At 44.4% G+C, this 9,123-nt stretch overlaps 1 protein-coding gene across 8 annotated transcripts in view; it reads left to right on the top strand.

Moving 5' to 3' along the window:
* DGKG (diacylglycerol kinase gamma) overlaps positions 1 to 9,123 on the top strand; it is a 211,808-nt gene that overhangs the window by 1,245 nt on the left and 201,440 nt on the right. The gene's annotated exons all lie outside the window — the stretch shown is intronic.

Raw genomic sequence — 9,123 nt, 5'->3', positions numbered from 1 at the left:
GCGTGGCCGGCCCGACCCTCCCGCATCCTCCCGCTTCACCCAGCTGCGAAGCAGGAGGGTTTGCGGCAGCGCGTGGTGATTTGTGGCAGCGCCGCAGTGGCGCGCGGGAGAGCTGCGAACCCGCGGGCGCGCTCGCAGGCAGGCGTGGGGCGGTCGGCTCCGGCTTCATTAGCATACGATGACCTCGCTGTCCCTGGGAGAGCCTGAGAAGGTTATTTGTCCTTTCCTTTTGGGAGTCGGGGGAACGCGTCTTGGTTCTGGTGGTGTGGACCAAGGGAGTCACTGATGTGGGGCAGCAGTCAGGACACAGGGCTGGGGACTGACCCTCAGGTTCAAAAGGGTGAAACAACTTCGTTATTTTGGTGCCTGGGATTCTTTGTCTAAAAAATAGCCCGCGGAGCCACTTGCTGGAGCCAGGGCACCCCTCGTTTTCAAGGAAGTGTATTAGATCATAGGGTGCAGATGTCATCCCTGTTTGAGCGTTCTCTCCCCCCCTCCCAACACCCTCTTTGTGCTTTATGCCCTTCTCATTCCAGGGAGATGTCCTGACCTGGGAAGGGATTTGGTCATTTGTCTTGTTAAAAAGGGCTGTGTTTGCCAAATTCCTTGCCAGAGGTAAATTATACTCATTAAAGCGGCTGCCACTAAGCTAACTTCCCTGTGGACCTCTCATCTAAGACTTTTCTTTACTGGTCATCTGGTCATCCTTAACGTTTATGTGCAGGCATTATTATGAGCATTTTTCTGAGAGGAGCTTAGGGGTGGGAAGCAAGTGGATGAGCCTTTCTCACCTTACAATTTCATGTCAGTGTTTGGTTGAGATCAACCAGGACATGGGAGAAAATGATAAATATCAGAGCGACTTGGATCTAGACTTTCAGAGACAGGTGAAACTACTAAGTCCTAAGGACATCTGTTCCAACTCCTCCTCAGATCTGCACAGAGCACCTTCAACAGATGAGGAAGGATTCTGCCAAACTTGTCCTCCCAGAGGTCACAAATGTGCACTGTGAGGTTCTGCCAGGGGAAGTGCCCAAAAAGCAGCAGTTCTTCCCTTTCCTGCTGATTCCTGGAGGAGAGGCTGCCCCTAGCTTCTCTCCTGAAAGGGAAGTATGTTTATTGTTGTTGCGGTAAAAATCTTTTTTTTTTTAAATCACATTGTACTACAACATTATAATATACTTTTTTAGTATAAAAATAATACATGTTGAATGCAGAAAATTTGGGAAGTTGAAAAGTGTGCAAAGAATCAAACTACCCACAGTTCCACCACCCAGATTCCACCTGGCCAGTATGTTAGCAAATTTACTTTCTCATCTATTTTTATGCCTTGAAATTGTACAGTCCATAGAGAGCCAATATTTACTCAGTACATTGTTCACTGTGTCATTTAATCCTCAGAAATCCTGAGGCAGGCATTATTATCAACCCCACAGAGTTTCAGGGACTTGCCCAAGTCACACAACCTGTAAGTGGCAGAGTCAGGATTCAGACTTAGGCTGTGCAACAACTGAGTAGTTGCTTAGCCTCTGTAGCTATTGCTTCTCTGCTTTTTCCCCAGCATTAGTGTTGAAGTAATGCCCTTCATGGACATCATTTTCATGGCTGCATATTATTATACTGCTAATCATTTAAGATGTTTCCTGTGTGTAGCAATCACACACAACTCTGTGCAACACCCTGGGCAAAGTCTTACTGCACACATTTTCAAATACTTCCTTTGGATAGATTCCCAGAAGCAGAAGCACTAGGCCAAAGGGCATGAATGTTTTGAGTCTCCTGATATATAGGACAAGCCAGTTTTGAAAAAAGATACATCAATTTATACTTCCATCCCCTGGAGGTGACCTCAGTCAAAGTGGATGACCTCTAGGAACTCAAATATACCAGGGCTTCACACAACCAAGCCAGATCACATGAGTATGTCCCTGGCTTCCTGCAAGGAGGATTGACATATATCATCATATCATCCTGCTGTATACACACAAGTGTGATTATGAAAACCATTCATGTAAGGCTGTGCCTGTTTTTATGTGTGCAAGTGTCAGCTGCAAAATTCTCTGACTAGGCGTTCCCGTCGTGGTGCAGTGGTTAACGAATCCGACTAGGAACCATGAGGTTGCGGGTTTGGTTCCTGCCCTTGCTCAGTGGGTTAACGATCCGGCATTGCGGTGAGCTGTGGTGTAGGTTGCAGACGTGGCTTGGATCCTGCGTTGCTGTGGCTCTGGCGTAGGCTGGCAGTTATAGCTCCGATTGGACCCCTAGCCTGGGAACCTCCATATGCCGCAGGAGCGGCCCAGGAAATGGCAAAAAAAAAAAAATTCTCTGGCTAGACATCACATATTAACTTTGAACAAACCAGACTATTGTGTAAAATATATAAATGGCATAGCATCCCACTCCTCCACACGAGTAATTAGCCCTCACTTCTATGAAGGTACATCACTCTCAGAGTCAAATCCAGCCAGCCCAACCAGTGGGTTACAGATTCTTCATATTTTCACAGAGCTGTTTGTTTACACCTAGTAACAGAATTCCACAACCAAACCACAGGGGGAGTTGACATCTCTATATGTAACAGAATTCACCTGCCCAACTCCCTGCCCCTCACCTACTCATGGTTTGTGACTACCAATCAGGAAATAGAAAGTAAATACATCATCCAAAAATGTCCTCAGGTGAAGAAAATGTGGCCACAAAAGAGAAACTGAATTAAGTAGTTCAAAGGGAAAATGTTCAAAGAAAGCTAACTGGCCTTGCTTTGAGTTTTCCCTAGGGCTGCATTTGCCCATAGCCACCTCTGCCACCAGCAATGGGCTTAGTAGCCTTGGAATATAATCTGTTGTTATAAGTGGGATAAATATCAATCGAGCCCCCAGTGTGAGATCTGCTTATTTAAGACTCAGCTCCAGTCTTAAAACAGAAGCCTTCTCCAACTGCTCATCTAGGTTAGAGACCTTTCTGCTATACCCACAGCACCTGTGCCTGCACTTAGCTCCTTGTAGTGAAATCACTTATCTGTACATCCCCCACCAAACTGTGAACCCCATGAAGGTACAGCTAGCATGGCACTCCCAGCACCTGAGAGAGTACTTATGCACAGTAGACAATTGAATATGATGAGTGAACAAATAGAATTTTCCAGGTACTGTACTGGGTGCTTTATGTACGTTTCTCTTTCAATGTATCTTTTTTCTGCTCAGATTGGTCAGCCTCAGAAATACATCTGAAGGCTGTCTAGAGCTGTGCCGTGCATTTCCACATGTGACTATTTGCATTTTCATGTAATTCATTAAAATTAAATTACAGTTTCCCAGTCACGCTAGTCACTTTTCAAGTGCTTAAATGCCACATATGGCTTCTGGCTACCATATTGGAGAATGCACACCTAGAGCATTTCCTTTGTTGCAGAAAGTTCAAGTGGACAGTGCTGGTTAGGTTGTAAGCCTGGTGCAGGCAGGGGTATGAATTTTGTTTCCCATTGTGTGCCCTGCAACCAACACAGTGCCTGGCCAGAGGATGATGAAGGGGAGAAAGAGGAGGGATGGGGGTAGTACATGTAGTGGGGACATTAGCCATATGATTTATTGGGCACTGACTTTTGTGCCCCTGCATTGTGCTGTATTTTGTACATTCATAGTCATCACTACAAGCCTATTAGTAACCCTATTTCACAGACAAGGAAACTGAGTCTCCAAAAGTTTAAGTAGTCACAAAGCTAGTGATAGAGAGGCTGAGTTTTAACTATGGGCCCCTATGATTTTAGAGCCCGTTTTCTTGGGCCTTTTACTTTACTGCCACAGTAAAGGACACGTGTGATGATGTAGTTGTGAATTGTCATCATCCCCAACTTCCCACGTAGTCAGAGAATGGGTACTTTTGAAGGCTTCCCAGGGGAACTACTGGTGTCATTTTCAAACGTTAATGGCATTTCAAGAGTGTAAAATTTTGCTGGGGGTGGGGGGAGCCTCAAGAGGCTTTGTCTCTGGATGGGTGAAGTAGGAAAAAGGACCCCACCCTTTGTGTGGCCAGAGCAGAGGGCCAGGACTTAAGAGGGCAGCCTAGCCAACCACCATCACCCATACGTCTCATCAGGGAGGCCTGTCATCAGCTCCGGAAAGAAATACTGGCTTGGTTAGGATCTCACAGATAGTTACTGGCATAACCTGGCTCCCAACTCCATGGCCAGTGCCCTTCCCACAGCTCCAGGCTGCCCCACAGGCCACTGGCTCCAGCTTTGTCCTCACTATCATGATCACTCTTGCCCCAATTTTATTTAATTTCTTTATTCTTCATGAATAAAATACAAAATTTCAAGGGAGACTTTAATCAGCCCCAAATAGAATGAGATTATCACTTCCTTAAATCTCATCTCATGTTTCTATTAAAACCCTCTAAGGCTGAACTAGGAATATATACTAGCTATTGAATTTAGTATCAAATGAAAAAAGCCAAGTCGCTTTTAAACTTGTTCTTGAACTGTATCACCTGCCCACTATCCCACGCTTATATGGACACTGTCTGGGACCATTTATTCCCAATTTTATCTTGTCTGGTCTGTCTTGCCAGCTTGCTCAGACTTTCTGGCTTTGATTCTATTATCCAGTATATATGCTGTCCCTTTCAGCTGGCTTCCTCTTGTTCCCCAGATCTGATGAGCAGGACCTCTTCAACAAAGTCATCAATAAAAGTGATAAACATTACAGCATTCTGAGACATTCTGCTATATGCTCTTGAAAGATGTTAATTCAATAAATAAATGCACTTTTTAAGAAAATTTAACTTCTTATACTATTCAATCCATATTTCTTCATCTTTTCAAAAGAGTATCAGGAATCGTCTCAAAAATCTTGATGAAGTCCAGATACTCCTTTTTTTTTTCCATATTATCTTTCATCATGTTCCATCACAAGTGATTGGACATAGTTCCCTGTGCTATACAGCAGGACCTCATTGCTTATCTATTCTAAATATAACACTTTGCATCTATTAACCCTGAACTTCCAGTCCATCCCACTCCCTCCTTCCCCCTCCCTCTTGGCAACCACAAGTCTGCTGTCCATATTTGTGAGTCTGTTTCTGTTCTGTAAATAGGTTCATCTGTGCCATATTTTAGATTCCACATATAAGAGATATCATATGGTATCTGCCTTTCTCTTTCTGACTTCTCTTAGTATGAGAATCTCTAGTTCCATCATGTTGCTGCAAACGGCATTATTTTGTTCTTCATATGGCTGCATAGTATTCCATTATGTATATGTACCACATCTTCTTAATCCATTTATTTGTCAAGGGAAAGTCCAGATACTCTTTATCACTGGAATTTCCATGATCTCTCTGTCTAATAATGTTGTCAAAGAAGCTATTTTGTTACTCTGATATAAACTACTAGCAGTTAATCCACATTGATTTCTTGAGATTACAACTTCAGACCTAGAAGTTCATTCCACAGCCTGTTCTGTCTCCTGTCCCACATCCTGATGCTTCTTGGCATTAGCATCAACCCTCAAGTTAAGACATTTTTATAGATTATTTTTCCAGTTTTTAAAAAAATGGAATTGTCTTTGTCATGAGGGTGATTGGTGGTGGTGGTGATGGTGGTAGTGGTGGTTTGTGGTGATAGTGACTTCCTTACTCTACGATTTTGAACAGATTAAGGCGAATGGTCTACTGATCTCAATTGCATGTTTTCTTAGCACCCTGGGATATTCTTCAATTAGGCCAAAAGATGGTACTAATTTGAGGCAGATCTATGAGTCTCTAGCGTTATTGAAAATGGGATCAGAGAAGGAGCCAAGGAAACATTTGGTCCCAGGCCTTCCTCTTCAAAATGAGGAATCCTCCATCTAAAGGGGAAGAGCCCTGCCTGGGCCCACACATCCAGGACAGGCGCCAAGGTCTCACCACTCTTCCCCAGCGCAAACTCCTTCTTTCCATTTTCGATTCTAAAGAAGCCTAAGCCTTTTGTTCTCTTGGAATTAACCTCTTAATCACTGTTGTCTCATTGAAAATTAAAGACTCTTTCCTGGTATCATGATTTACAAGAAGAAAGAGGGCAATGGAGTTCGAGTGAGAAATAGAGCCAAGAGGTCTCCATGGCAGGACAAGGACGCAGAGAAAAGCTCCAAGTAAGAGAAGACTTTTTTTGAGAATAAAAGTCACAGTAATAATAATTGTCTTTACACATGTAACACACTTGGAAGATAACAGTGTATCCACATCCTTGATCTGTCCTGAATCCAATCACAGGTGTGAGGCAGGTAGCAGGGATGTCACCAGCCTCATTTCACTAGTGTGATCTCACCAAAGCAGAGACTCTGAAGAGTCTACTATGGTAAGAAAGGGGATGAAAGAGGAAACTCAGTGGCCATGCAGCAGCTGACAAACCCCAGACCTGCCTGCCCAGCTAACAGTTGGGTTTCATCTCTCCTTCCTGTGTGAGTCTGCATGAAGAGTTTTCTCCTTGCTTAAGGCATAAACAGTGTCATCTATACAGGAACTGACTTTTCACTTTCCTGTTGGCTGATCTGGTGCAGAAGTACCAAGTGGCCAACCCATATCACTTTACCAGCTGCCTTGGAGCCCCTCCCTTTCAATTAACATGAAAGAGCTAGAGAAAGCTCTTAATCCCCCAGAGGGCCAGAGTATTCCTTCCAGAATCCTTTAAAGCCACACAAAATGGGTGTTATCATCCAGTCTCCCACAGTCCCCATCCCGAAGTCTCATTAAGAAGGATGTCCATGACCCCCAGAACTTGACCCAAAACACCCATTGGTAGAAATCCATCCCCGCCTTTTTCTCATGCCATGATGTCCAGCAGTGGTCTTTCCCAACAATTAGCAAGCCAGTAGCCATGTGTTCCTGTAGCTGGGGAAACTCCCCCTCTGCCCCAAAGTTCCCACTGTTCCTAATCCCTAAATCTTATAAATTATGGCAAATGCACTCCTAAGAAGACTCCTCAATCATCTGGCCAATATTAAATCAGCAAATATGTATTGAGCACCCTCTCTGGGCTAGGCACAGGACAAGTTTCTGGGACTTCCAGGAACTGGGTGGAACTGGATAGGACAGAGACAGAAGCAGATATCATGCAGCATTATGTTTGGATGAGAGTCAGATGAGAATCACCTTAGCTTAGGAAGGTCCTAGACTAAGGAGGTCAGGCAATACTCACTGAAGCAGATGGGCCTTGCTGAAAGTTAAAGGATAGAGGTTAAGTGAAGCGAGTGTGGGTAATATATTTCAGGTAGCAGAAACAGTGTAAGCAAAGGCTCAGAGGCAGTCTTGACTACAGTGTTGCTGGAGAGTTGAGACATGATAGGAGACGAGTGTGGAGATGTCAGCAGGAGGATCTTGTCTCATAGACAGTGGGGGGGGGGGCACTGAGAAATTGTAAGTAGGAACTGACGTGGTCAGAATTTGACATTAGATCAATCCCTCTAGCTGCAGTGCTGGGAGGGGAGAAGACAGGAAGCAGAGCTGCCTCTTGGGAGGCTTTGGTGGGAACGTATGTGAGGGCTGCACTAGGTAGTCCAGATGGGAGAAAGGACAGAAGCAAGAAAGAGCTGGTAATTAAGTGGAGTGAAGGTAGTGAGGGGGCAGAGGAAGCCAGGGCAGTTCCCACATTGTGCTATCTTGTGCATCTAGGAGGGTGGTGCTTCTGTAGACCAGGAGGCTGGAGAACAGAAGCAAGAGTGGGGTTATTAATGAGTTCAGTTCAGGGTATGCTAGATTTGAGGTGTCAGGAAACCAGATGTAGATGCAGTTGGTGGATGAGCTGTGTGTCTGGAGACGCAGACTGGGGATGCAGGAGTATGATTGGAAGGTGAAACCACAAGACCCCATGAGATCACAGGATAGTACATTTTCATTTATCTTGATGCATAGATTGCCAGTATCTGAAACCTCCAGGTAAGGGAGATTCATGCATTTTTAAGAAGGGGAGACTTCTCACAGGGTTGCGAGTCTGGGTGTGACAGGTGAGCTGTGCCAGTAAACATCTGCTGACCCAGCCTGACCAGCATCTACTTCTGCCAGGTGGATGGTCAAGCATGGAGGTTTTTACAGAAACTCTGGTATTCCACATTAGAGCCTCACAAATTCATCAACATGACCCTTTCTCTAGACCAGTGGTCCTCAACATTTGTTAAATATTAAAATCACCTGGGAAGCTTTGCAAACATACCACCTGTGGGTCCCAATCTAGAAGAGGCTAATTTAATTGGACTGGGGTCAGGGCCTGGGCCTGAGTTTGTTTGTTTGTTTGTTTTGTTTGTTTAAAGTTCCCAAGTGACACTAGTGTTCAGCAGAGTTAAGGACCGTTGCCAAACAAGAAGTTCCCTCAGTGATTTCACAAATTAAGGGGTTTTTCATTCCTCACCTCCTCTGGCAAATCTCCTCTGACTCCATTACAGTCTTTATAATAAGTGCTTTAGCGTGTTACAACCTACACTGGTCCCTGCCCTCTAGCCGTGGTCTTCAGCACACTGTCCCTAACTTTGCACTCAGCAAGTATTTCTCCCTGGTGCCTGCAAGGCTCGTGGGAAACGTTGTCATATATCTTGTGCTTACAGCCTCTGTCCCCCACATTCTCTAAGTTATATAACTGGTAGACATGTTCAAAAGACTTAAGAACCACCTGCTATGACTTCTGAGTGAAACTTGGTTAGTTCCAAGGAATGTTGTTTTCTCTTTGAAATGCCCTCAAGGCAGTCTCAACCCAGCAGTTCACCCATGAATTTTCATTTACATTCAGAGCCTAGAGACTCTCCCCTAAGTGATTCTGATTCAGAGGTGGGAGTCCAGAATTTCACCAGCATTTCTAAGTTAAGGTGGCAGGGGCTGCAAAGAATGGGAGAAAATATTTGCAAATCACATATTTGAAAGAAAATTGATATTCAGATTTATAGAGAATTCTCCAAACTCAACAACAATGAAACAATCCAATTCCTAAATGAGCAAAGGATTTGAGAAACAACTCTCCAAAAAAGATATACAAATGGCGGATAAGCACATGAAAAGACACTCAGCATCACTAATCATTAAGAAAATGCAAATCAGGAGTTCCTGTCGTGGCTCAGTGGTTAATGAATCCGACTAGGAACCATGAGGTTGCGGGTTCAA

Source organism: Phacochoerus africanus, chromosome 1, assembly GCF_016906955.1.
Source record: "Phacochoerus africanus isolate WHEZ1 chromosome 1, ROS_Pafr_v1, whole genome shotgun sequence".
Classification (NCBI taxonomy): domain Eukaryota; kingdom Metazoa; phylum Chordata; class Mammalia; order Artiodactyla; family Suidae; genus Phacochoerus; species Phacochoerus africanus.
Note: the sequence above shows the minus strand (reverse complement) of the source record. Positions and strands in the feature narration are given on the sequence as shown.